The sequence below is a fragment of the Phoca vitulina genome, unplaced genomic scaffold, assembly GCF_004348235.1.
Source record: "Phoca vitulina isolate PV1807 unplaced genomic scaffold, GSC_HSeal_1.0 scaffold74, whole genome shotgun sequence".
NCBI classification, from domain to species: domain Eukaryota; kingdom Metazoa; phylum Chordata; class Mammalia; order Carnivora; family Phocidae; genus Phoca; species Phoca vitulina.
Window position 1 is genome coordinate 3507429 of NW_022589777.1, and position 27793 is coordinate 3535221.

Below are 27793 nucleotides of genomic sequence, written 5' to 3' on the forward strand. Positions count from 1 at the left end.
GCCAGGAGCAAAAAACACTGCAAAAACATTGAGGCCTTCCTTGCTTTCCTTAAACATACAAATTTTGTGACCATTCTTATTTTGGAAACAATGCTCAGTATGTATGATCTCCTCACAATGCCCTTGTCTGCATATGTAGTAAATTCTTGCATCATCTTCAAGGCTCAGCTATAGAAATTATTCCCCAACTTCTCAATCTCACATTGTCTTCATCCTCCCTTGAAGAATGTATTACCTGGTATCTATCAGTCAACCATGCCAGTTGCTGGGCACACAAGGATAAATGAAATCAAATCCCTGCCCTCAAGAAACTCACTGTGAGATATTTTTGGAAGAAAGGAGGTGATGCCAAATTCTGGCCCATAAATGTACATTTTCCTAAATAATTAAGTTGCAGCAAGTACATGCTCATTTTTGTATAAGGCATAAATTGGAAAGCAGAATTAGAAAAAGATTTGCTATAAAATCATTAACAAAGAGTCTTGTTCTTTCAGTTTTCATTTAAAGATGGAAAGCAAAACTTTGTCAATTGACTAAATGTTTAGGCTGTGTGCTTTATTACTTTTTCTAATGTTCCCACGCTATGGAAAGATTATAAGAAGACTAATATTGAAAGATTAGATAATCAAATTATAATGAGTTTAGCTAGTTCCCTATGGCTCATATTTCTACTTTTTATATTGCTATTGGAGCAACTGAAGCCAGCAGTATAAAAATGTATTACCCAGTCATATTTTAAAATGATGCTCTTTATTGTGGAACACCGAGGAACATTCTTTCATTCACTTAAGGGCTGTCAACATTTCCTTAGGTTTGTTTCTGGCCCTTACAAGTAAAAAAATACATCTTCATATTTATCATGTTAGCACCTAATACCAAGTCTTGGGTATAATGGGCAAGAATGGATAATGCATGGGCTTTCCAACACTTTCTAGCTATGTGATTCAAGCCTTATTTTCTCCTCTCTTCCCATAGTGCTATCATGAGAGGTAAACAAGATAATGTGGTAGCAAACAAATGGGGAATTTAGTTATTATTGGTTAAATAAATAAATAAATAAAATGTACATTCTGCTTGTATCCTTCCCGCCCTATCCAAATCCCTGACCATTTTTTCCCCAATCTCAAATAATATCTCCTTTATCACTCTAAAAAAAAAAACAAAAAACAAAAAACAAAAAACAAACCAAACCACACAGGGCGGCTGTCTTAAACATCTTAGCAGTAAATTATATGTTCTTTCTGTGTCTGAATGTTATTCTCAGCTGTAGCCAGAAGTTCTTAAAAAATAAGATGGGTCTCATACAACAGTGATGTCAAAATATTTAACAACTAACTGTGCCAGGCATTAACTCCTTAGTGAATCTTCAGTTTATTGATGAGCTCCTTAGTTGGTCCATCAGGGAGATGTGTGAAAGCCCTGTGAAGGGGACCAGAATGGGGAAGGTCTAAAGCAGTTGGGAGGGAGGTGCTCACAGGGCCCTGAGTAGAAGCTATTTACCAACAAAAATATAAGTATTTCAGTGGTTTAAGAACCAGGAATACCGTCTGCAGCCTGAATATCAGTTCTGCTCTCTGATACCTCTTTGGCAACCCCTATACGTCAGAAACTCAAAACACTTACGGATGAGGTAAAAAATTCAGCCAAAAAACAGTTTCTCTTGCCATTTCTCTACTGGCACAATGAAATCTCAAAATAAAACAAAAAAGAGTTTATCTGGTTTGTGCTATGGGGAAGTAAAGTTGTGTCATGGGATAATGACATCTTTTAATACCTGGGTGACATATGTGTTTTTAAATCAACATTATCCATCATCCTTCCACTACTTTTAGTTGCTTCTTTCTCTGTATTGAAAAGCTGTCTCATCTGAAGAGGAAGAAACCAGTGCCCTGTGAGCATTTCCTGCGTGGCTACTGTAGTTTTCTCTAACTCATGTATGTTTTCTGAGTATGTGTTAGGTTCCTCACTGACACAGCTGGGTTGGGACCGCTTGCCCATGACTACCTGCAAGTTTTCTGAACAGATTTACTATACCAGAAGCAAATGGCCAGAGGAAATATACTTTGATTCTGTGTCTTGTCATTACTGAGTGTTCTTTGGAAAGAAGCTAGACCAATGAATATTTAGGTGCAAGCTCGTTAGGTAGGCAGGTTGAGGGTATTGAGACAAGCTTCATGAGGTAAAAAAAAAAAAAAGTTTTATGATTACATCTGGATGCCAGAAAAATCCTCAACAGTATGAGTACACTTCCTATAGAAAGTAATTAAGTCCTGTCACTTCCTCTTCTATGTTGCAAAGCTGGAAAACAATCCAAACACAACTAACTGAATTTGGATCCAGGAGTTTTAGTGGAAACTGTTACCAAGCCCATCCACTACAATCTTATTCAGGAAACATTTTACTTCCTCAAGTAAATGGTGAGTATTGCCCAAGGCTGAAGAACTGAAGGATTGATAAATTATATAAACTGTGAATCACACAGTTACCGAAGTCTCATTTTACCATAAAGCATGGACATTTGACTAACAAATATTTTCTTCTAGTCTATCTCATTCTCAATGTGAAGTATATACAACTGGCAAACACATCTTTGTCAAAAGCACCCGTTTTTTAGCACCACAAATTTCATGATATCAAAATCCAAATAAATTTGAGGCACTGGGTGAGTCATTAGCCTTGAACAGGTTTCATCAGAAGCAAAAAGGGAGGAAAAAAGATGACAGTGGTATAGTCTAGCTCTAAAGTACTGTAATTTTGAGCTATGGGACATAAATTTTAAGGCTCACACTGAATTGACCAAATCTGTAGTCACACTGTAAAAAATAAGAACACTTGACTGTAGTTTAGCTTAAAACCCAACTGCCATCATCCAACAGCAGGTTTTGGTGAAACTGATACGTTAGGTTTTCTGTTAATTATACCACTAGGCAGATGGCTTCTGGCTGGTAATTTTTGCAACAGTGCCAATATAAAAACAAGCAGAGAGTTGAACAATTACCTGGTTAGTTGTTACTGCAGAGAGCTTTGTTCTCTACCTTGAAGGCTTTCCCTGTTTCTTATCCCTACTCAACATGGAAGCCAATCTAAGGAGATGCACCATCGTATGCGTGGCCTTCTTTCCATTATGCTACATATTAATTCTAGTGAACGTTTGTACATGATGTGTTGTACATATCACAAGTTGAAGATGACTGTTGGATGCTGGGCCAGTGTCCATCACCATCACCATCCCCTCCTAATAGCAACAGGTGCCAGATTTTGTTTAGGAACTCATAAGGTCATGGGGAGGTAGTCTTTCAGAATGCAGCCAGCGACTTGGTTGTATGTTCATGGGTAAGCCAGTCCATTCAAATTGAATTTTATGGACCACTCTCAGGATCTCTTTCTGGCTAGACAGGACTAAGAAAACAAGTTTCCCAGGAGCCATTGATAACTGTCCTGGGATTACGAAGGCAGCCAACACCAAAAGAGGCAGCATGACAAAACCAAAAGAAATGGATTTCTTGACAACCTTGTGAGCCACAGGATCAGACTTCTTAAAGTTGGCTTTACTGCTGTATTTTGAAGTTACAATTACCAATCCATTCCCTTTATTGAGCAAGTCAGTTTGAGTCATGGTTTCTGTTACCTGTACTAGGGAGCAACCTTACCTGCTCCTGTGTTGGCAGTGAGAATCGCACTGTGTTCAAATTGTGGGCTCATGTGTTCATTTTCCTTGGATTATAAACTCCTTGAGTTCAAAGATTCTAATTTTTCATCTTTGTAATCTTAGCACCTAGCAGAACATCTGGCACTAGTCTATGCTTAATAAATGATTAATACAAGACAAAAAAAAAAAAGTAATAAAGTAAGCTAATCTGGATTATTCAGACCAGAAAACATTTCTTTCCCAAATACTTTGAATATTTTTTTTATATTTGACTTGACTTTCCCATAGAGTTAGATATCTTCCACAATCTATCCATAACGTTTTCCCACTTTAATTCAATTCCCTAAAAATATTTTTCTCCCTTTTCCTCCTAATCGTATAAATAATGCATGCTCATTCAAAAGATAAATAAAGCATAAAAAAGTAAAAATCAATGGGATTATCACCATCTGACATGGACACTACCAGGAGTTGTCAATGTAGAGGCTAAATGACAAATTTTGTTTTGTCCTGTTTTTGTTTGTCTCCCTGGACCATTCCTACTACCATCTCTGCTAGGCAAAATAAATGTGGCATAAACCTTGGTCGTCACAGAGTTGTCAGTTTAACTGCTGTATTTTCTTTTCTTTCTTGCCTCTTTTTTTTTTTTTTTTTTTTTAAAGATTTTACTTATTTATTTGAGAGAGAGAAAAGGAAAGAGAGAGCAAGGGGAAGGGCAGAGGGAGAGGGACAAGCAACCTCTACACTGAGTGCAGGGGCCATCATGGGGCTTGATCTCAAGACCCTGAGATTATGACCTGAGCTGAAATCAAGAGCTGGATGCTCAACTGACTGAGTCACCCAGGTGCCCCTAACAGCTGTATTTTCAGATTGAGTAAACATTTACTGTAGTCACACTATATGCAAAGTATTTGCTGTGCCAGATGTTTCCACATGGATGAGGGAATAGCTGTTTATTGGGATATGAGTTATCTCATTTACATCTTCCCAACAGCCTCAAAACAGGAATTACTATACTAGCTTTATAGCTAAGGAAAGCAAGGTTCTAAGATTTGGTTGTAAGGAATACTTCCCAAGATGTATTCTGCCTTTCCATCTAAGAAACTACTTTAGGAAGAGTAACAAAAACAAAAACAAAAAAAATCACTCTTCATTGCATAATAGCTTCCACTGCATTAAAAATAAAAACAACAACAACAACAACAACAACCCTAAATCCTCAAGATTCTTAATAATTACAGAGATTTTGCTGCCTGGAACTCCTGGCTGTTCGTTCTTCTTAGGTGGGTCTTTGTATCCAATACAACAGAAGACGAAAAGGAGCCATTGGGAGCATGAGGTCTGGACAGAAGAAGGGGCCACCTAAAGCCATTCCATGCCACTGCTGCTTTTCAGAACAGCCTGTAAGGCTGGGGGCCACGTGGACACACCAGGCAGCCTTCCATTAGTCCATAGCACAAAGGGTTACAACCACAGTTTAAAACTAGAGATAAGAAAAGGGCACCGGAAATTAACAACAGTCTCTCTGAGCAACTATATTTTCAAATGGCATAAAAGATAAATGGCAGAGAGTTTTAATCCAGCTGACCCTACAGTCACCTTCCAAAGTCAGTCTATGCCTCTGAACTGGAAGAAAGGCCAATGTCTAGCCTCGATGGATCATGTTGCTGTCAGTTCCAAAATGGAACTTAAAAAGCTTTTAGTCTGAGATCTTCATAGCTTTGGCCACTTCCCTGTTCAAGTAATTTCTGTTGGCTTAATGGGAAAAAAGGTCAAAAAAGCAAAAACAAACAAAAGCCCCACAAAACCAACCCACTGGAATTTTAGCTTCACTATTTTGAAATATAAGCAAATATTCTTCAGCACAGGGTAGGACTGTCCCTAATACTTTTGGGGTCCAGAGCAAGAACACAAGTACAGGCCCCCACACCTGGGCCAGCCCCTCTTCTTTGCCACTGTTTCTTCTTGCACCACAAAACGATTTTCATGTCGATATGTGAACATCCCAACTCATGAGTCCAAGCTCTGATCAACAAATTCCCATCCCCTAGCCACCTCCCCCACTCCCAAGGCAAACAGCAGCCTATTGGTTTTCGTTCACACCCAGGGGTGGGCACAGCATCTAATTCCTGGAAGTGGGCTCAGGGTTGTTTGGGGAAGAAATTCTGGGGCTCTATTTATCCAGAATACGGTCTAGAGACCAAGATCCAAATAAGCCCACATCTTGGCAAGCAGACTCCTCTAAAACCAGAGGTGCAGAGGAAGGCTGCCCAGGTCAAAGGACAGTAGTGATTCAGGGTGACTTTTAGACAGTATCTTGAATTTGGTAGATTTATGACCTTTTAAAATTTTATATCTTTTTATACTAAGTTTTATATTTTGGTGAGAATTACAAAGAGAGCTCAGGAAAATGTGATCTTGATTGGCATAGACCAAAAATGAGAACAAAAGAAAAGGAAATCTTCAACATTATTTTTTTTACACCCTCTAAATTGATAGAGGTTAAATATGTAGGGAGAAGAATCAAAGCAGATATAGAGCTGGGTAAATCCTATTGGATAATTCCAGTGTATTGTGGTTGCAGTGTAGATTCCAGTCAGACAGGTGTGAGTTCAAATTCTGGTGCTGCCATGCCCCAATTTAAATTAGTAGTATTTAAACGAGATTTTCTCTAGTCTCATTTCCTCATTTGGTCATGGGAAGTGAAAGAGAACCTACTTGGTAGGATAGCGATGAGGACTAAGTGAGAAAATAAAGGTCAGACATTGAATACTCTGCATGGGACTTAATCAGTGATATTTATTATAATAATCAGGTACTTTAATGCAGTGTCGGGGCCAGAGTTATGACCTAATCATTGCTGAGCAAAAAACTTAGAAGGCTATCATATTATTTGGCATCAGTTTGCTTCCATGCTCCCCAATTGAAACCAAGTTTGTTCTTTGAATAATGTAAGGACTTTGGATGCCATTCTGAGAATTAGTTAAAAGTACACTGAAAGGTAATAACACCATCTTTACTAGGTTTCCAAAACAAAAACAAAAACAGATTATCTAGCTATAAGAACTATATCTAACAAGAAAAATTTTTTATAACCTTCCTATTTACTGTGTACAGTTCTTTCAAAACCGACATCAGACTTTGTTAACATATTTTGTGAAATTTGACTCATAACAAGAACGACTACCTTTTACTGGGTCCCCTTTGTGCCACACAGTGTACCACGTGCTTTACATACAACATCTCTCTGGAGTAATCTTCCTAAGTCTTCCCTCCCCCATTTGACAGATAAGGAGAGTGAGGCACGGACCACGGCCACACAAAGCCCCTGCCCTTTTCACTCCCACACAGCCGAAGCCAGGCTCCGAACAGCTCCTTTAAACCTCTCCCCCTTTCACCCTTCCCAATCTCTCTCAAATAAAATGATATATGTCACATAGGCAAAATGTTAATGCCTCTTTGGCTTTTAATCCTTTGTTGAGAGATGTGTTTTTGTGTGTATGTGCTCTCTCAGAAGGTTCCTGTCACAGTTCATGTTTGTCTTGCTGCAAATTTAATTAAGAATAACTCATGCTAAATTTTCTTTTGTTGCTATAAATAGATCTTATTCTTGGTGGGTGGAGAAGATGAAAAAACCACCACCAAATAAGAAGAAACTCAGTTTACTGAGATCGGTACGTTGGTTTATTTCTCGATAAAACCATGTTGGATCAAAACCCAGATACAGCCACAAAATAAACCATGGGCTCTGGCGTGCGATTTAAAAAAATGTGGCACGGTAAAATCCAGTGTACAATACATCGCAAAAGTACTTTACAACTATGTTGTTCTTGGCATTAAAATATATTAACATTTTCAGGAACCTTCAGCTGTGTGTCCCAAGCTCCACAAAGCCTCACAGGCTGGTCAGACTATCAGATGCAGATGTTTGTTTATACCTGCAATGATTTGCTGAATTTGCTACCTTAATCATTAGTGCTGGAGCCCAGAGGCTCTAAGCTGAACATAAGACGAAAAGATATATTACAGACCCCATGTGGGGCAGCCGTTTGTAGATTAGAAACCAAGTCTCAGGTTACACACCCCTAAGTGCCAACCACAATACATCACTCCTCTAGTCTTTTAAACAGAACTTCTTCAGAGAAATGGAAAATATGGAAAAGCTATTTATGGACAAAAGAAATATGCCTGAAAAATGTGTTTCTGCAAAAAGATATATTCCACATTCCAAATCTGCCAAGTTTTGGCGCAATCGGAAAGTATACTAGGAAAAGCGAAATAACTTTATTGGAAGTATAGTGGTACTGATGACCAAAATTTTTATCAGGAAAATCAAAGAGCAAGCTAAGCCCCTGGTGAAAAATAAATGCATCCGTTCTTTTCAAAGAGATGCTAAAACAAGTCATTTCCTTGAGGATAAAGAGGATGTTCTTGTCAGATCTACAGATTCTACGTGTAAAGAGAAAGTGCAATTTTGCGTAAGGTAAACACTTCAGACAGACAAACATGTATGGGTTCAGAAGACAGTAGCTCCTTGCTGGTGAAATAAAGCAAATGTCAACAAGCCAGATGCACTTAAACATTCAGAAAAATGTCTTGCTATTCCTCTCCATATATAATATGCCATATGACACCACAGTTAAATCTGCTACTGCAAAAAAAAAAAAAAAAAAAAAGTACGTCAAGCTGTTGGTTTCCATGAGATTTGGACAGAGGCAAAAGAACACAGCAGAAAGGAGTCCGGGAAGGTACAGCTTTTGCTTCTTTCCTTCGGAGGAGGAGGAAATGACTTCCTATGGCTTGCTGACCAGGAGTTAGCGCTCACCCTGCCTCTCGCCAGGACCCAGAACGAGGACCTGGAGCAAACCCAGCTGAGGATCAAAACGCAGCTTCAGGTAATTCTTAATGGCAATAGGAAACTAGAGAAAACAATTACAAGTTACGCAAATTCAACAGCCATGCCGTGTGCATTTGTTTGTCCTACGGGTGTGTTGTACAGCTTTTTCCATACGAACCAGGCTTTTCTTTCACTCCCTTTCCACATCATCAACAGGCATGCCAAATGCAAATCTCCTCCGGATTCTGATCCCATCCCTGCAAAATGCAGGGACTACCACCATACCGAGTTTCACAATCATCTCCACAATGACAATTATTCACAGCCCCTCAGTTCTGTTCACACAAAAGATTGCAATTTGAATCTTGCCTTGCACAGGTTCAGCTCTGTTGGAGCTGGTTACCAGGCAAACGGGCTGTTTTAAGATTTACCGATTGCTGGGGAGAGTAAGCTGGGGGTGGGGACGGACAAACCACCCTGTACATACCTCCTTTTGGCAGCTAAGAAAAACAATTTCGTGACAAAGAGACTTGTTCTTTTCAAAGCTCCTCCAACAAATGAAACTGACAGAATGAAACCTGAGAAACTTTAGCAACCAAAGAAAGCAGCCTTCCAAGGATCAAGGTGAATAATTAATTTGTCGGGTTTTGTTTCATCTTTTAAGCTATTTTGCTCATTAAAGGGAACTGTGGAATTTGTCAGGAGCCCAAACACTGACACACACTTCTGACAGCAAGTGCATATTCCAAACTACACATTCATTTGCCAAGCTTATTCAACAACAATGATTAGCTGCAAAGCCAGGGAACTTACCGAGCGCAAAATTATTGGAACAAAGCAGGGAGGAGGCAGGAGGCACCACAGGCAGCTTCTCCGTCTCCTTGGTGCCAGGTTCTCCTGTCTGCCGTCCGGTTCACACTTGCCTTTATAACTAAGACTCTGACGGAACTCACTAGCGAAACCTGATGAATTATAAAACAGCCCCTCCTAGACTCTTATATTTTACAGCACAGGGGGTGACCATGCATCATTCTCGTTCCTTGGGTACATATATTTCCTTGTAACTCATCCTGATAAACATATCAGCTTTGGGAGCAGCGATAGCAATTGGTGCTTGGGATGTACCAGCATTAACCAATAAGATGCTTTCCCACCATCAGTACTGCACCCCCATCCTCCACTTGTGTTCCCCCACACCTTGTTAAGGTGGATCCACCCAACCCAGTGGGGGGTAGGCAAAGATGGTAAAATGCAAAAAGCCCCTGCATCTCAAACATATGCCTAGCGGGCCATAGTATTCAGGGTTAATTCTCATCAGAGTTCTGCAAAGATCAGCCCTCATGTTTGCAGAGCATGTCACAGTGTACCAGACACTTTTGCTCTCTCTGAGCCTCTCAGCAACCAGGAGAGGTGTAGTGCTTACAATATAAATGAGCCACCAGGGCTCAGGGAAGTTAAGTGACTCTGCTGACTGTTCACCAAAATCGAGGGGTTCAAGGAACCCTGGCGATGAAGGAGTTCAACCTCCTCGCTGTGCAGATGAGGAACCCATAGCAAGAAAGATAAAGGGACTTGCCCAGATCCCACAGTTTCCAAGTGTGATTTGAGCCTGAACCCCGACCCAGGTCTTCTGATGTCAAGAACAGTGTTGTTCTAGCCTACTATGCTAATTCTAAAGCCTGGAAGCCCTGGATATGAGAAGACATGCAGAAATCAGTTACAGCATCATTGACTGACCCCCAAATCGTTATCAGGCTGCGGGGGGTGGGGGGAGCAGCCCAGTGCCTGTGCTGTTTGCTTTCTCTCTGACAATGCCAGTACTACCCCCGTGTTCACTGAATATCAGCGCTAGAAAACGTGTCGTTGATAATAAGAAGAGCTACTGCTGAGTCCTTCTTATGGTGTTAGGCAGTGTTCTAGGTGCTCAGACTCATTTAATCTTCAAAACATCCCGATGAGGTAGGTATGAGCTATCGTGAACAACATATGGCAGATGAGAAAACTGAGATTCAGAGAGGTTAACAAATCCAAGAGGGATCACAGCTGCTCAGTGACAGGGCTGGAACTGACTCCAGGCAACCTGGTTGCAGAGCCCACACTCTTAAACCTACCATCCCTTCCCAAGCAGTGTTTCCTACTTCACTGTCAGAGGCAGATGAGCAATGGGAGCAGATTTATTTACTAAGGCCGTTAGTAGAAATTAGAAAAAGATTATAGGTTTTGGAACCAGACTTCTGTTTAAACCCTGGTTTTGCCACTAATTCACGGTAAAATGCGTTGCTTTATCCATAAAATGGGTTTGCTAATTCTTAACTTGCAAGATGAAGTTAACCGTATCATGAGAGTACAGCGCCTGACTTATAGTGCATAATCCTAACCTGCTGACTGTTCTTAGCATACTTCTTTTTGGAAAATGGATTTCTGCCTCACTTTCCCTTTAAATGGTCTCTTAAAATGTCAGTTGGTGTTTGCCAAGCAGTCTTCCCATCTGCCTGCCTGTGAAGAAGGGGCGACAGCCTCAGAGACGTCCGTCATGTAGATGGCAGAATGTCACCAGGAATGCACGGGCTCTCTGCCAGAGAATGGCAGGCCCAGGGCGCTGCTCTCGGTTGCCTGTTCAGCTCAGTAGCTTCTCTCTACTCCACTTCCACCATTAGTCAAATGGACTCACCAGCCCAGGAAAGCATATTTTCAGTCACTTACTGTTCACAGTGAGACCAACTAGGCTTACTTCACCTGTTTCAAACAAGCACCTGTCACAAAATTCATCATGACGGTGAATGTCTGCACACAACTATACCTCTACTGCCCTTAAGTCAAGGTGTGCCAGGCAAGGAGACAGGTATCTCTTTCTCGAAGGTTCCACTGCAAACTCCTGTTCTAAGTCAATATACCCTAGCATTTGGCCACCTGTGAGCTCTCGATCTGATGAAGTCGTCCATCCATTTAAGAAACTGCTATCTTCAATGTATGCAATCAACATTCCTTGAGTGGTAGCCCTCTATGGGACAAGGTGATGCTACAATGTTCCAGACTATGCAGACTTAAACAGGAGAGATTTTCTTAGCTCTGTGTTTCTAGAGAATGACTCAAGAGCCAAGTTAATTTGTTCACATATAGACTATCCCCTCCTTTTTTATTTTTCCCTATATGCATCTTACTAGGGGGTCTGGAATATGCATGGGTGAGGTGCCCGCCTCTTTCATGACCATACTTAATACTAGGCACTGTAGGAGCATAGGTATGCGACATATTGGGGGTTGGGAGAGAGGGACTTGAGTTTCTCAATGGTTAGAAAGGCGTGTAGCAAAGAGTAAATAAGTGATAACTATGCTTACAAGATAAATGGTTATTTCCTACATATTGATATGTGGGTTATCCACCCTATGGCCTGATGAGGCATGGTCTATTCTAAGACTTTCCATGATTTCCAGATCCTTCATCTGCCATGATCCCTCCAAATTCCTGCCAGAGCCATTTCTTTGTCTATATCCCTGCATTGCCTGGCTATTCTGCCATGACACACCCCATGGAAAACTAATATAGATGAGTGTTTATAGTTTTTACATTATAACATACTGCTCTGTTCCCATGTCAAGGATAATTATAACATATATTCTTTTTTTTTTAAAGATTTTATTTATTTATTTGGGAGAGAGAGTATGAGCAGGGGGAGGGGCAGAGGGAGAAGCAGACTCCCCGCTGAGCGGGGAGTTGGGCGCAGGGCTCAGAGCTCCGTACCAGGACCCTGGGATCGTGACTGAGCCACCCAGGCACCCTCATACAATAACATGTATTCTGTCATAATTATCCCCTCATGCTACCAATTGCTCCCAGACATAACAAACTGTGTGGAGCCTTGAACCTACACCAGTACTTTGCTGACATTAGTGAAAGTTGTAATATTTATTGAGCATTTATTATGGGCTAGCAAGGTGTTAAACTTTATTGCTTATCTCATTTAACCCTCACAGCATTTTCAAATGGGTTACACTATTATCTCTACTTCGTAGATGAGGACACTGTGGCTTGAGAGGTTAGGTGACTTGATAAATGGCATGGTCAGAATAATGACCAAAGTCTAAGATTGCAGATCCTGCTCTCGAACTGTTACATCTACTGCTTCTAAGAAATTGAGGTAGCAGAGAACACAAAATATAAGTGTCTGTTCTCATTGTTTTTACTTCCTCCTATCCTATTCTCTCCTTAACTGACTTAATTTACCCTCAAAATCCCACCAGAGTTGCTTTCATTAGGTAAGTAATGACCGGCACACTAACAAAACTAATGGCCAGGTAGTACTTGATCTCTTCCCACCCTTTTGGCAGAATTCGTTACAACTTCCCTGAATCAACCCCCTTCCTTATTTGGTTCCTGAGACCCACTTGGTTTCCCTCTGACCTCCCCAACTCATCCTTCTAAGTCTCTCCTGCTGGGTCCTTCTCCTGATCTCCCAAATTTATAGTGCCCCAGGGCTCATCATTAGACCCCTCTAGTTGCACTCACTTGCTAGGCCACCATATCCAGTCAAGGCTTAAATGCCACCTATAGACTACCTACCACTAGTCCCAAACTGTGCCCTGAACTCCAGATTATTACACCCAGTTGCGTACCACATCTAAGAATCTCCACTCGGCCGTCTGATAGACTTTTCATATTTAAAATGTCCAAAACCAAACTGTGGTTTCTTCTCCCAAATCTGGTGTACCCCAATATGTTTCGATAAACGGCATCATCATTCACCTAGTTGCTCTGGCCAAAAACCTGGCAGTCGTTCTCGACTCTTCTTTTTATCTTCTATCCCACATCTTATTCTTCAGCAAATGCTGTTAATTCTGTCTTCCAAATATATCCCAAATCTTTCCTCCATCTCTGCCCTTATCCCCAGTCTATACCACCACCAACTCTCACATGGATCTCTGCAATCACCTCCTACTGGTTTCTTTACTTGCCTCTTGCCTTGTTACAAATTACTGTCCACACAGCAGCCAGTGTGATTCTTTTAAAACAAAAATGTGGAACATAAGGAATAGCATGGAGGACATTAGGAGAAGGAAGGGAAAAATGAAGGGGGGGAAATCAGAGGGGGAGATGAACCATGAGAGACTATGGACTCTGAGAAACAAACTGAGGGTTCTAGAGGGGAGGGGGGTGGGGGGATGGGTTAGCCTGGTGATGGGTATTAAAGAGGGCACGTATTGCATAGAGCACTGGGTGTCGTACACAAACGATGAATCATGGAGCACTGCATCAGGAACTAATGAAGTACTGTATGGTGATTAACATAACATATTAAAAAAATAATACATAAAATAAAATAATAGTTATAATTACTGCCAATAAAACAAAACAAAACAAACAAAAAAATCAGACCCCTACACTCCCCTCTCACTTCCCTTCAGTGGTTCCCCTTTCACTTAGAATTGGCTCCTTCACTGCAGTCAGGAAAGATTCTGTGCACATGTCTCCTCATAGAAGAAGTCTGACATCCTATATAGAATGGCATCTTCCATTCCGCTGTTATTTGCTACTACTCCCTTATTGGACTTTATTTTTATTTAGAGTACTTACCTCTACTTCAGTGTATGCTATATGTTTACTTGTTTATTTCATTAACATTTATTCCCCTCCCCCACCATCACTAGAATTTAAGCTCCATGAGGTCAAAGGCCTTGTCTATTTTGTTCAAGGCTGAATCTCTATCACTAGAACAGGGCCTGCCACGTAATAGGTATTTAAAATATTTATTAAATGGATGTGTTCAAAGTCCTAGCTTCACTATTTCTTAGTTATATATCCTTTTGTAAATCGCTTCCTGTCCCTAAATCATAAATTCCTCAATTATAAACTTTCTTAGAAAAAACAAACCCTTATGTTGCTCTGGGACTTTACAAAGTATTCAGCCTGGTTGTGAATGGCTTTGATATAATCCCATGAGATTGGTCAGTGCTATGAGTTAACCTGTATCCCTCCAGAACTCGTATAATGGAGTCCTGACTCCCCAATACCTCAGAGTGTGACATTATTTGGAAGAAGATTGTGTCAGATGTAATTAGTTAAGAAGTCATTCTACGCGGGTCTCTAATCCAATAAGACTAGTGTCCTTACAAAAGGGGGAAATTTGGACACAGGTGTGCGCACAGTCAGAACACTATGTGAAGACTGGAGTCATGTTGCTAAAGCCCAGGAACTCCCAGAAGCTAGGAGAGAGGTCTGAGACAGATCCTTTTCTAGCACCTTGAGTGGGAGCATGGCCCTGCTGGCTCTTGATTTCAGACTTCTGGGATCCAGAACCATAAGACAATACATTTCTGATGGGGTAAGCCACCTAGACTGTAATACTTTGCTACAGCAGCCCTAGGAAATTAATGCAGTCTGTCAGATATAATCCTCATCTGACATGAGAGGAAATCCCAGCTCAGGAAAGGGGAGTAACCTGCTCTAGGTATCACAGCTAGGAATTTGTAGGGCTTGAACTTAAATCGGGATGTGCGTGGCTTCAAACCTAGGCATAGCTGGGGCAGTGGTCCCTGGAGCCTGGTCCTGACCCTTCTCTCCAGGGCAGAATGAGAAGAGTAAGCAGGGTGTGGTGATTTTCATCAAGCTTAAAATTACCTTCCTTTATTATAAGATTATGTCCTTCCTCCTATTTGGTTTTTCTTCCCATTGTTTTTGCTATTAAGTTGTCTTTATATTTCTGAAATGATGGTAAGAATAGATCTTAGTTTTTAATCCTGTTTGTTTTTTTTCCATGTTCTTCATTTTATTGGCAAGATAAGCTGGCAATTCTGTTGGCCTATAAAAGTTTGTTCTGAAGTTTCTGGTCTATGAATTATAAAAGTCTGGGGACAACTGTTCCAGTGCTGTCCCCTTTCAACGAGTAAGAAAGCCCTTCACATGTAGCAATATTTGGTGGTGGGAAGAAAGCTTTTCTCTCAAGCAACTGAAAAGGCCCCTCCCTGCTCTGATAAAAAGTCTGTGCTAATGGTCACACTCTCTCACTTTATTACCGATAAATTAATTTGGTATAATCCCATGTGACAAATTTGTATAACTGAATTTAACAATATTCATTTGTAACTGAAATTAACATAATTCCGACTTTTTCTTAGTCTTCTCGCCCTTCTTCTTCCTGCTTTCTAAGTGAGCATTTTCAATTTCAGTAAAATTCTTGACTTGCTTTTGATTTGACCCATTTTCTTTGGGTTCAGGACCTATGGGTTTGTGCAAATATCTGAGGATTAAATGAGATCACCTCTGTTGAGTATCTATAACATTGCAAAAGCTCTCAGTAATGCTAGTTCCCTTTAAAGGAAGAGGTAAGGAGGGAAATAGCTTTATGACCAAAGGAGATTTAAAGCAACTGGATGACTCTGTAGGAAAGCCAACCTGGAGAGTGTTAATGAACTTTATCCTTTTGCTGAGCATGCTGTGATCCAATAGACAGCTTATAAAAATTGTGGTAGTCTATTTTTATGAATTCATGCTCATGAGTATGTGTGGGCTTATATATGTGCACCCACATGAACATATATATGCTTATACATATATATAAATTGATATATATTGACAAATCAGATATATCTTAATATAAATTTGATTGATTCAAGTCTGTGCATCCTCCTTAGTTTCTGAGAAACCCAGAAGGAAAAAGTCTTCATACACATGAAGGATTGCTTTGTTTTTCCATTATCTGGTCCCCTATAATCTAATTTATATCCACTAATTTGTCCTAGCCTAGGAAACTTTGGTAAAGACAAACTTCAACCCATTTCTTTGCCAAAGTCATGTCAGACTCCAAATCAATGAAGAAGGAATTCCTTTATTCCATGAGTATTTATGGAGGGCCTACTATGTTGCAGGCACTGTATGATTCTGTTGGATGGCAGAAGAATAATACAATCAAGGCCAGATTTTCTGTTCCCTGGACTCCCATTCTAGGGAGTAATGAGCAGATAATAGCTAACTACACAGTGTATAGCTTATTTTATAAGGTCTTTCATTAAAGTTCTATAGATGCCTAGAGGAAAGGCTTCCAATTTAGTTTTGTTGGGGGGGAGTAAAGTCAGGAAGGCTTCCTGGAAGAGGTGATGTCTAAGCTGACTCTTGATGGATAACTAGCAGATATCCAATTAAGGAGATTCCACTCAGAGTAAGAAGCATGTGATACACAAAGGTCCTGGGTGGGCATGGGGGCAAGAAGTTGATCATGGATCTCTGGGGGAGTGGAATTTTATCCAGTTACCACTCAATAACCTAAGAACATGTAATGGGAAAGCAACTAACTTCGGAGTTCAGGAATGCCAAAGAATGATGGTTCCTTTTTCATGACCTTCTTCAATGCAATGAAGGCTGAAGTGGAAAATGTCATGCTTTATAGTTAGACAGTCCCGATTCATTCAAGCTGACCTTTGCAAGTTGCTTAACTTCTTCAAATTGATTCTTGGTTCATCATCTATAAAATGGGGATAGTAGAACCTATTTCATATAGCTGTTTATTATGAAATTAAAAATGTAAAATGTCTTGCTACCTACTTGCCACAAAATAGACACCAGAGTAAATCTTAATTCATATCTTAAAAACACTTGTGTCATTGTGAATAAGAACCTACATCACTCATACCAACTCTTGTTTCCCATCGGGATACTTTTTACTTCCTCCTAGACCAAATGTCTTTAAAGTTTGGTTGCTGGGCGCCTGGGTGGCTCAGATGGTTAAGCGTCTGCCTTCGGCTCAGGTCATGATCCCAGGGTCCTGGGATCGAGTCCCGCATCAGGCTTTCTGCTCCTTGGGAGCCTGCTTCTCCCTCTGCCTCTCTCTCTCTGTCTCTCATGAATAAATAAATAAAATCTTAAGAAAAAAATAAATAAATAAAGTTTGGTTGCTGACATCCTCATTTAAAATTTTTCGAGCACATGCCCTCATTAGCTAAATACTTATATATTTATAAACTGTAGGATGTACAGCCATTGTGCTATGGCACAGTATGTACATTATAAAACCTATATGAGAATAGAAATTTAAAGGCTGAGATGAAAAATCTACATAAAGGGAAGGGCTGTCATCTTGCATACTCTTGGGATGTATACACTCGTTTTGGAGAATACTAAGAGTTCCTAGAGAGAAAAGATCTCATCTCATTTTTCATGGAGTACCTCGCAGCACAGACCAAGTACTAAAGACACATCTAGAAGTTGAAGAGGCAACACTGGGGCATTAGGAAGAAAAGAAAAGACCAAAAACCAAAAAACCGAAAACAGAATGGCCTACTAATACCACTACCTGTCCAAACCAGTTTTTGTATTTTTAATTTTAATATCTATTTTAATAATAGTAAAAGTTTAATATACTAGAAATATTAAGCAACCAAATGTAACTGCCTCCCTTTCCAAATGTCCATGACAAACAGAGAGTAAACAGATTCCTTTTTTTAAGGGGCTAATAGTAATAATGACTATTTGCTGGCCACTTACAAGGGGCAGATACTATGCTAATCACTTTAGATGTATTTTCTTATTTTGCCCTTACAATGATCAGGGCACCACATTGCATCTCTCTAGAGGGTAATAAACATATTTTAGTGTATGTTGGGAGTCTGCAAACCATGGTCTGCAGACCAAATCTGGCCCACTGTCTGGTTTTGTACACTCCGTAAGCCAAGAATGGTTTTCACATTTTAATTGGCTGAAAAAAAAAAAAAATCAAAGAAAGAATAATGCTTTGAGGCACATGAAAATTATACAGTATTCAAATTTCAGTGCCCATAAATAAAGTTTTATTGGAACATAGCCATGACCATTTGTTTATGTACTATCTATGGCTGCTTTTATATGACAATAGCAGAGTTGATTAGTCGCAGTAGAGACCATATGGCCCATAAAACCTAAAATATTTAGTATCTGGCCCTTTACATGTTTACAATATACACCCCTAGTGTATATGAATGGAGCCACCTGGAATTATGCAGGTTGCAGCTTGCATGGTTGTCCAGATAACAATCCTATATGGAAACGGAGGCTCAAAGAGAGTTAAGTCACTGGCAGAACCAGAGGCTTCTAGGGCATATTTTTAAGGCTGAAATACGTCCATAATCCTACCTAGAGTTCAGGTCTTTTCTCTCTGATCTCTTCTGGCTATATGACTGGGCCAGCCACCACCAACATAACTTCCCCCACTGTCTTCTCCATGCTCTCATGCCTAGATTTTCCTATTGTGATGGCTAAGGACAGGGTAGAGTGGGGAACAGGTCAATGGAACAAAAGCACAATTCACTCCTTTATAACTACCTCCTTGAGTCTCTCAAATATACACTTGGTCCCCGAGTATGAGGCTTTGCCGTCTCTGGCTGAGCTGAAAGTGATGAAAAGGGCATGTGATGGAAAGCTGGAAACCTCATTACTGGCTCTTTGCCTACAGAAACTCAGCCAGCTTATCTTCTTTCCCAAGGAACTTCCAACTTTCACCAGCTCAGCTGGTTCTTTCCTGGTGCCTATAACAAGTGGCTCTGCCCAGCTGAGATCAGAAGTTGACAGATGAGACTCTGCACATTGTTTTTCTATCCTGGAGAATATGTCCCATTTTTCTCACCCTCATTGCGCCAGATCCTCCTAGGGTCTCAGCCACTCCTGGGTTGTAATCTGGATGCTATAAAATTCCAGTCACAAAAACTTCTCCCTGGACAGTATCCTGGAGGCCCAGATACATTAACATAATTTCTGTGGCCGCCCAGTTATAGCCAGAATCTCACTTCTAAACAGGAACAACGCACACTGGCAAGGCATCAACCGCGTAAAGTTGTGGGAACAGCTTTCGCACCAGTTAATCTCACTGAATCCTCCCAGCAGAGATACATTATTCCTGTTTTAGAGATAAGAACACTAAGACTCAAGAGGAATTAAGGACCATATACTCTGCATACACTGGTAAAGTGGTAGGTCTGGGCTTCAATCTCAAGCTCTCTCCTAAATGCCTGTCGCTTCAGTAATGGAGCCATCCATGAAGAAGGCAGCTTTTTGCCATGATGGTCATTAAAAGCAAACAAACAAACACCCTTCCATTCCACTCTTTCCCTCCAAATCATGGCATGATTATTCTTTATACTTGGGGTTCAGCCCAGGATGATGGCATTCAGTGAGGGACAGGGTTAAAACTTAGCAAATCATTTAGGCAATGAGATCCGCTCTTAATCTGTAAACTGGGAATAACAATATGCCTACCTTGTAGGGTTGTTGTGAGGATTCTATAAAAGAATGTAGGTATTCTGTTTATATGAAATGTTCAGAACAGGCAAGTCTATCTAGACAGAAAGTAAAGTGGTGGTTGCCTCAGGTTGGGGAGGGGATTGGGAGGAAGTGAGGACTGACTGCTAATGGATATGGGTTTCTTTCTAGGGTGTTGAAAATGACTGAAAATTGATTGTGGTGATGGTTGCACAACTCGGTGAATATAAAAAAAAAGATGAATTGTATACTTTAAATTGGCGAGTCATATGGTATATGAAATTTAAAAATAATGTAGATAAAGTGCTAACACAATGCCTGGCACAAAGCAAATGCTTTATAAATGTTAGTTCTTGTCATTTTTGTTCGGTGGCAGAGACTGACTAGTTCACCAAAATCATTTCCTGTTCTCCTAGAGCACAAAACTAGGCCCCACCTAGAAGTTAAGTGCGGCCTTATGTCAGTTCTGGCCAAGGGAATGTGAGTTCTGGCCAATGAAATGGAATGGGCCTGGCCCATAGAAACCTTCCCCTTGAAAGCCTTCACGTCCTCTTTCTCTCCCACCAGCTTGATGCAAATGAATCCTTGACCTTGGAAGCCTCGAGGAGCCACACACGGCATAGAAAAAGTCTCTGAACCACTGCCCAGAGAAAAGTTAAAACAAGTTTTGGACTTCATGAAAAAGAAAATAAACTTCTGTTGTGTTTAAACCATTATTCATTTTGAGATTTTATTGTTATAAGAGCTAGTATTGTAACTAATGTATTCCTGTTATAGTTTTAACTCTTCCAAATTGTCTGAAATAAATTGACCCACCCTTCCCCTGCCCACCCACCGACACCAGGACCATGCTGGGTCTGGGATCCTGAGGGCATACAACAAAGGTCTGGCCAATACAACCATTCCTTCAATACTCTCAAATAGTCATTGGACAGTCTGAGGAGGGTATGCAGCTTCTAAATAGCTTTCACAACTTGGGGAAACTCTGAGTCCTTGTTCTGCCCTCCAGGCCTCTCAGGAAAGGCCAAATGAACAGCAGGCAACATGCAATCAGACCATGAGCATCAGTAAGGTGCGGGGACAACTCAGTCAGCCCCGTGCCTGCCGCTCTGCCCTTCTGTCCTGCGGTCCTTCATGGAGAACATGTACCCCATCCTCTTCTTCTTTGATACAAAGGGAAAACAATATAAATCAAATATTGTGACCCAGTCAGATTTTGTACCATCTTTGTTCAGTGCGTTCTAAAACAGTAGCCTTTGTTTCCTAAATGGAGAAAGCAAAGAGAGCTATTAGCTCTCCTGGTGAATAACGCCAAAATATTTGATTGTTATTGTCCCTCATTCAGAAGACTGGCTGTCAGAAGGAAAAGGTCTGAGTCATGCTGTGGAAAAGGTGAACAGAGGATATGCCACCACAACCAAAAGGTGGCGGGTGGAGAGGGGACAATTACTATTGGGGGGGATCTCAGGTTTATGAGCCCCTCCCCTCTGCCAAATGGGGTCAACAATGCCTTCCCACACTTTCTCACGGCGGGCGGGGGGTGAGGGGGGACGGACACTGTGATGACTAGTGGTTGTGTAGAGTGAAAGTACATTCAGATCTTATAAAAATAGTTAATGGCTCCCGAGTATTTACTGTGAAGTTCTTTCATAGAGCTTGTTTAATCTTCTGAACAAGATTATTATGTGTTATTAAAAATTAGCCCCTCTTATGAGATAAGGAAACTGAGGCTCAGAAATATTAAGCAAAGTGGAATCTCCATGATCATTCAAGTGGGAAGCAGCAAAGCTGGGACTCTAACTGGGACCTGAAAGATGCCAAAAGCTCCCATCTCTAACTACCATCTCCTTCCTGGCTCTGTGCAAATAACACAAATTCATCAAGGGGCATGGCACTTCTGCTGGAGAATCCAGGATGCACAAAGCCAAGACGCCTACCCTGGCTCATTCCACAGGCAGAATGTCCTACAAGGCCACGTGCACTCAAGCATAGGAAGGGCCCAAGAGAATAACGAAACAGACAGGAAAAAGGAAGAACAAAGCCTATTGTCCCGGGCTCCAGAGATGAGCCTGCCTCAACATGATTCATAAAGTCATTCACGGACTCAGACCTCATGGATTTTGAATATCAGATCGTTGCAGGTAGAAGTCGAAAGCATGTCTTCTTGCTGAAAATAGCTTCCCTCCCCCAGCAAAAATCATAAGGAAAAAAGGATCTGAATTTCTCCCTGCTTCCTTCCTGTTTGCCAGGCAGTGTCTTTTTTCCCCTCAACCTCACAGTCCCATTGTTTCTCTCCTTTCTCCTTAGTATGCTCTACTTAAACCAGATGGAGCGGTAGCATTTTGAAACTAGTTCTGAAGCCCAGGGGACTCGCATCATAAATAAATAAACAAATGAACAATTCAGCAATTGGTAAATCAGGCGGAATGAGTTTAACAATTGAGCTGGAAAAGTAGCTGAAAATCAGATCCCTGATGAAGGATCTGAATGTGACCCAAGCTCTCTTCACTTAACAGGTAACCACACTGACTCCTTTCAGCAAACCAGGGGCTGGAAAGAGAAGCAGTGGGAAGGCAGTTATGAACAGCCCCACAGAGATATTCAGTGGCCCTCTGGCCACTCTGTATTACCAATTTGCTGATACATTATCCTATGGTTGCTGTGAAATATTTGTGCACCACCTATAAAAGCAAGACATTTCCAAGTGCTGCTTTTCTTTAAATATATTCTCCTTCCTTTAAGTCTTACATAATTCAACTATCATCCCATGTGAGGCTTAATTTAAAGAAAACCATAAGTTGAGTTAATTCACTGTGAAGGGTTATGGAAGTTATATTTATTCCAGAGAGTCAGCAGCTGTGTAATGGAGGTCTATTACATGCCTGACCTACTGCCAGGTTCTGGGAACACAAATATGAATAAGACTCAGCCCCTGTCCTCAAGGAGTTCATGGCCTCCTAGGAGAGACGTGTATTCAAAAAGTAAGTGAAAGAAGTGTTAGAGCCACAGGGTAGAAGGGAGAACACAAGGTGTTTAGTGAGTAGCTCTAGAGAGCGAGGGAGTGTGGGGGTGGGGGCAGAGGACAGAGACGGTGGTTTAGCAAAGGAGCTCCCTGTCTGCGTAGAAGATACTAGAAGCTGCTAAGATTGAGATGATGGTCTGGGCAGAGAGAGGAGGAGGAATGGGGGCGGCCATGTACAGCGTCCCTGTAGACACTTGAACACAGCTGGGAAATAGGCTCCTGGCGGGGAGAAACAAGAGGCAGGCCTGGGGTTCAGGAGATGATCCTTCACAGCCCTGTGGATCATGTGAAAGAGTGTGGACTCTATCCCACATGTGGTGGGAACATCTAAAGCACTTTACACAACAGAGTAAACAAGATATGATTTGTACTTTAGAAGATCACCGTGGCAACCATGTAGAGGCTGGGCTGGAGGTGTTGAGCCTGGCAGCGGGGAACAGTCAGGAGGGAGGGACAGGGCCTGGTCTCTGGCAGCTGCGGTGGGTATGTAAACAAAGGGAGAGGGCAGATGCTAAGAAGACAGAAATTTGGGTTGGATGTCATGTAATCTGGGTTCTAATTCCAGCTTTGGTACAATCTCTCCATGTGACCGTAGATGAGTCCTTTCCTTTTTGGACCTTGTTTCCCAAACTGTCAGGTGAGAGGGAGACATTTTATGGTTGTAGATGAGAAGGCACTTTATTCATGTGTTTGGTTCCTCTTCTTCGTTCCTTGGGCAAGTCAATGCCTTGATGCATACTTCCGGGGGTCTCGCTTTAAAAAAGCAAAATGGTAGCATAAAGAACTCAGCAAAAGGAAAGATGAAACCTGAAGTCCATATGCGTTTGCTGACCAAACTTTAGGTACAGAAGGTGTGCCACAATGCAGATACAGATAAGAGAGAAGTGGGAATGGTCAAGATGTGGTCTCTGCTCTCTGGGAGGGAAATGAAGCAGCCTGTGATTAATTCAGTTCAACAAATACTGACTGAATGCCTACATGCAGAGCATGACATCTACCACAGTAAGGAAAAAAGAGGAAGAAGACAGGGTCCCTGACATGAAGGAGCTCAGTCACAAACGGATGAAGTGATATTGCTCTTTGAGATTTGCAAAGCACTATGGGAGAGCCCAGAGATAGAGAATCTTACCAAACGTACATCTTTGATCTTTGTCACAGCAAGCAGACATATGAAGGCTCTTTTCGGTCAACCAAGACTACTAACAGTTCCCTTTATGAAAGCAGATGAAGCAAGAAGTCATTCACTTTAAACAAAGAAGTCCTTTCCATGCTGAGGTCCTATTATCAGGTGTCCCATGTAAGAAAAAGACATGCTCTCTGCCCTCAAAGAAATCACAGGTCAGTGTTCATAACATTTTGTATTGTGGGAGGAGAAATAAGAAAAAGTTGGGTTCTCCTCTTTCTACTAAGCAATCCAATGTGCCTTGAACAGCACCTAGCATATAGTAGGTGCTCAATAAAGTTCAAATAAGGTGAACAATATCACGTTTGTTACTATTGTTACTGTTTGTTAAAGAAAGAAAATGAAGTTAGCTCTAAAATGATAACACATACTTGACATTTAATTATCACTCAGGAAAAATTACTTTTATGTAAGAAGCCATGAGTAATTAATCAAACCATAGGTAACTGGCTTGTTGTAATACTAATTCAAAGAAGGCTCCTAAGCAGCAGGTCTATGTTCCCAAAGTCTTGGGAAACAAATGGCATCTAACCAGCTTTAAAAGGCTTTGATTGACCACACTTGGTTCTTTAAGCCAGGGTGAGTTCAGTTTTGGAAGCCCTCCTTAAGAGAAATAACTCCCAACCTCCTTAAATAAAATAAGTGGTTTCTAAATACCAGGCCTGAAAGACCATATTTGCGAATGGCCTTGCTTAGAAAGAAATGGAGTGTGTTAGGGGTATGGAAGGAGAATTCCACTAGCAGCCTGATGCGAAAAGGTGACGACTTGACAAATGAGGTAACATATGTAATAAACTTTGACAAAAATTAAAGGTGCTAACAGTGCTAGTGGGATTTAAAAAGAAAAAAAAACATGCATCACGTTGTGATATTTTTTCCTCAACAGAGAGGCCCAGAGCATTGTGATCCAGCTGATAAGAATAGTGACATGTAATTTAGAATCTTTGACCAGTAAGAAATGATTCTAAAGGACTTGTGATAGGCTTGGATCATGGACTCTGCCCCCTGTTACAGGTGTGAGGCGGCCGTCATACTCCCTACCAGTGGGGAGAAGAAGCTACAGTAAAACAGCCATCTCATATAGGGGCTTGGTCACAGGCTGGCTTTTGGTCACAGGGTTGACATCTGGCCTCTGCTACTTACTAAGCTGTTACGACCTTGGACAAGTCACTTCACCACACCTAAGCCTCGATCCCCATCTGTAAATGAAAACAATGGTGCCTATCTCGTAGGGTAGTTATGGGGGTACATGAGATAATAGACAAACAGCTTAGTACGGTGCCTGGCACAGAACAAGTATGGTAACTCTTAGTATTAGCATTAGGATTACTGAAAGGGAACCTTTCTTTCCAAAACTGGCTAAAAAAAAAAAAACTTGTTTCAAACATTTCTGAGACTGAAACAAATATACGGATGATGGACGTGCAGAAATGGGACTGGTATTTCATTTTAACAGACTCGTAATGTGCTGAAGAAGGCGGCAGAGTCTTGTGCCGATCATGAAGCTTTTCTCATAGTAAGATTATTTTGTGAGTGAACCTGAACTATATGTACAGTGCCTTATTAACTCTGGGCTTTACTGTGCCATTTGTTAATATGAGTCTCTCCTGAATGCTATTTAGTGATATAATACAAAGAACTCTAGCCTGGAAGGACCTTGATTTGAATCTCACCCTGGTCACTTAATGGCTATGTGAGCTCTGGCAGAACAAACACCTTTCTGAGCCTCAGTTTCCACGTCCATAAAATAAGAATAATGATTTTACTTATAGTATGCCTGGTTTTGAAAGAATTACGTGACATGATCATCATCTTCATCTTTACTGAGTTATTGCTTTGTGCCAAGTTCTGGCAGCCTTTACTAAATTACCTCAGCCTCAATACACCCTATGTTGCCTTCCAGAGGTGGCTGCAAAGCAGGGGTCTTAGCCAAGAGCTCGGAACCAGACAGCGGGGATCAGTTGAACTGACAGGCGGAGGGCAGCTAAATGATGTCCAAAAATATCAAAACCCCTCGCTGCTTTAGAGAGAGCCCAGGTCTTTGACAGGTGGGCGGCAGGCTGCAGATAGAGGTCCAGTAGGGCAGGGAGAGACTTGTTAATATACACAAACATCAGAAACTTTGGGACCTACAGTCAACCACAAGTTTCCAAGGCTTATCACAAAGAACAACTCCACGATGTTAGAGCAAACACCTAAAAGGTCACAGTAAAGGCAGACATGAACAGAGGGATAGGACCCCAAATATGTCAGATTGGTTGGAAAGGATAGAGAGAAGAAAGCAAAGCACATCAACCTGCTCCACTCCAGGCAGTAACCATTACGACTGAGAGCACAGCCTTAGGGAGGAAGTATGACAGGGAGCAGCACAGGGGGCTGCCGAACAGGGAGGGAGGAGCTCTGTGGCCTGGATTTGTCAGTTATCCCTCGATTTCTGTGACTCTTGGGGTCAGATGTCAGTGGTCCTTCTCTTGACTTTAAGAAAGTTATTTAACCTTGTGGGCTGGGGTTCCATCTTTAAAATCGGGTAATGAAATTATGGCACAATTTACACTGGACTACCGTGGTTTTTTTTTTTTTTTTAGATTTTTAATTTTATTTATTTGTCAGAGAGAGAGAGAGAGAGCACAAGTAGGGGAGCAGCAGAGGCAGAGGGAGAAGCAGGCTCCCCACAGAGCAGGGAGCCTGATGCGGGACTTGATCCCAGGACCCCGGGATCATGACCTGAGCTGAGGCAGATGTTTAACCGTCTGAGCCACCCAGGCGTCCCTGGACTACCATGTATTTGTAAAAAAAAAGAATGGAGAAGCTGTCCATGTGCTGGCATAGAAAGATCTCCAAGACAATTCAATAAGTAAAAAAAGAATAGTGCAGAACAGAGTGAATAGGATGCTCCCTCTGGTGTGGAACAAAGGGGATAAAAGAAAAAAAAAGTATGTATATGTATACAGTTTGCAGTATTTGCAAAGGAATTCCAGAAAGGTGCTCTAAAAACCTAAAAAAAAAAGTGGTTAGCTAGCTGAGGTGGATGGGAAGAGGGGAGGAAAAAAAACTTAGTATCTTAGAAAAATCAAATATTTAAATTATTTTAAATAATAGCATGGGGATAGCAATTAGAACATACCTCATAAGGTTGTTTTGAAGAATAAGCAGAATAATCTATTTAAAGAGCTTAGCATGAGGCCTAACACATAGCAAGCAATAAGTACATATTAGTGGGGATTATTATCTCTTCCTGAGAAAGAGAGTGGGAAGGAGCCCTTTCTTGGCCTCTACTTGCTGCTCAGGGGCCCAAAGAGCTGGAGACAAGTCTGCAGGAGGCTGGCTGCTGGGGCTTTTACTGAAGCTTAAGGAGCAGAAAATCCATAATGACCTGATTTCCTTCTCAATCATCCAGCACTGTTCCCAGGGATTCAGGGCAAACTGCCCATCCAGAAACAAAGACGGAGCCTTCACCCAGGAACTATATAACACATTGGGCTAACAGGTATGGAAAGGTACAGAACTGTAACTCCAACACAAACGAAATCTGTCCATGACTCCAAGAGTTAGAAGTTATTTAAAACAGGCATGCCTTGGGTGCCTGGGTGGATCAGTCAGTTAAGCATCTACCTTCAGATCAGGCCATGATCGCAGGGCCCTGGGATTGAGCTTCACGTTGGGCTTCCTGCTTGGCGAGGAGTCTGCTTCTGCCTCTCCCCTCTGCTTGTGTTCTCCCTCTCTTTCACGTGCTCTCTATCTCAAATAAATAAATAAAATCTTAAAAAAAAAAACAAAACAGGTATGCCTCAGAACAAAACATGGGAAAAGATGAACAGATGCCAATGAAATGTCACTTTCTTTCACTGTGTTGCTAAAAATGCTTTAATGTCCTTAAAGCAT

General features: G+C 41.3%; 1 protein-coding gene across 28 annotated transcripts in view; it reads right to left on the reverse strand.

Moving 5' to 3' along the window:
- Window positions 1–27793, reverse strand: part of DLG2 (discs large MAGUK scaffold protein 2) — a 1693368-nt gene that overhangs the window by 193899 nt on the left and 1471676 nt on the right. Inside the window, exon 1 of one of the 28 annotated variants that reach the window (XM_032393581.1) lies at window positions 9300–12091. The exons of the other annotated variants lie outside the window; for them this stretch is intronic. The gene's annotated coding sequence lies outside the window, so the exon portion shown is untranslated. Of the gene's footprint in view, window positions 1–9299; window positions 12092–27793 lie in introns of those variants that run through there. 28 annotated transcript variants of the gene reach the window in all.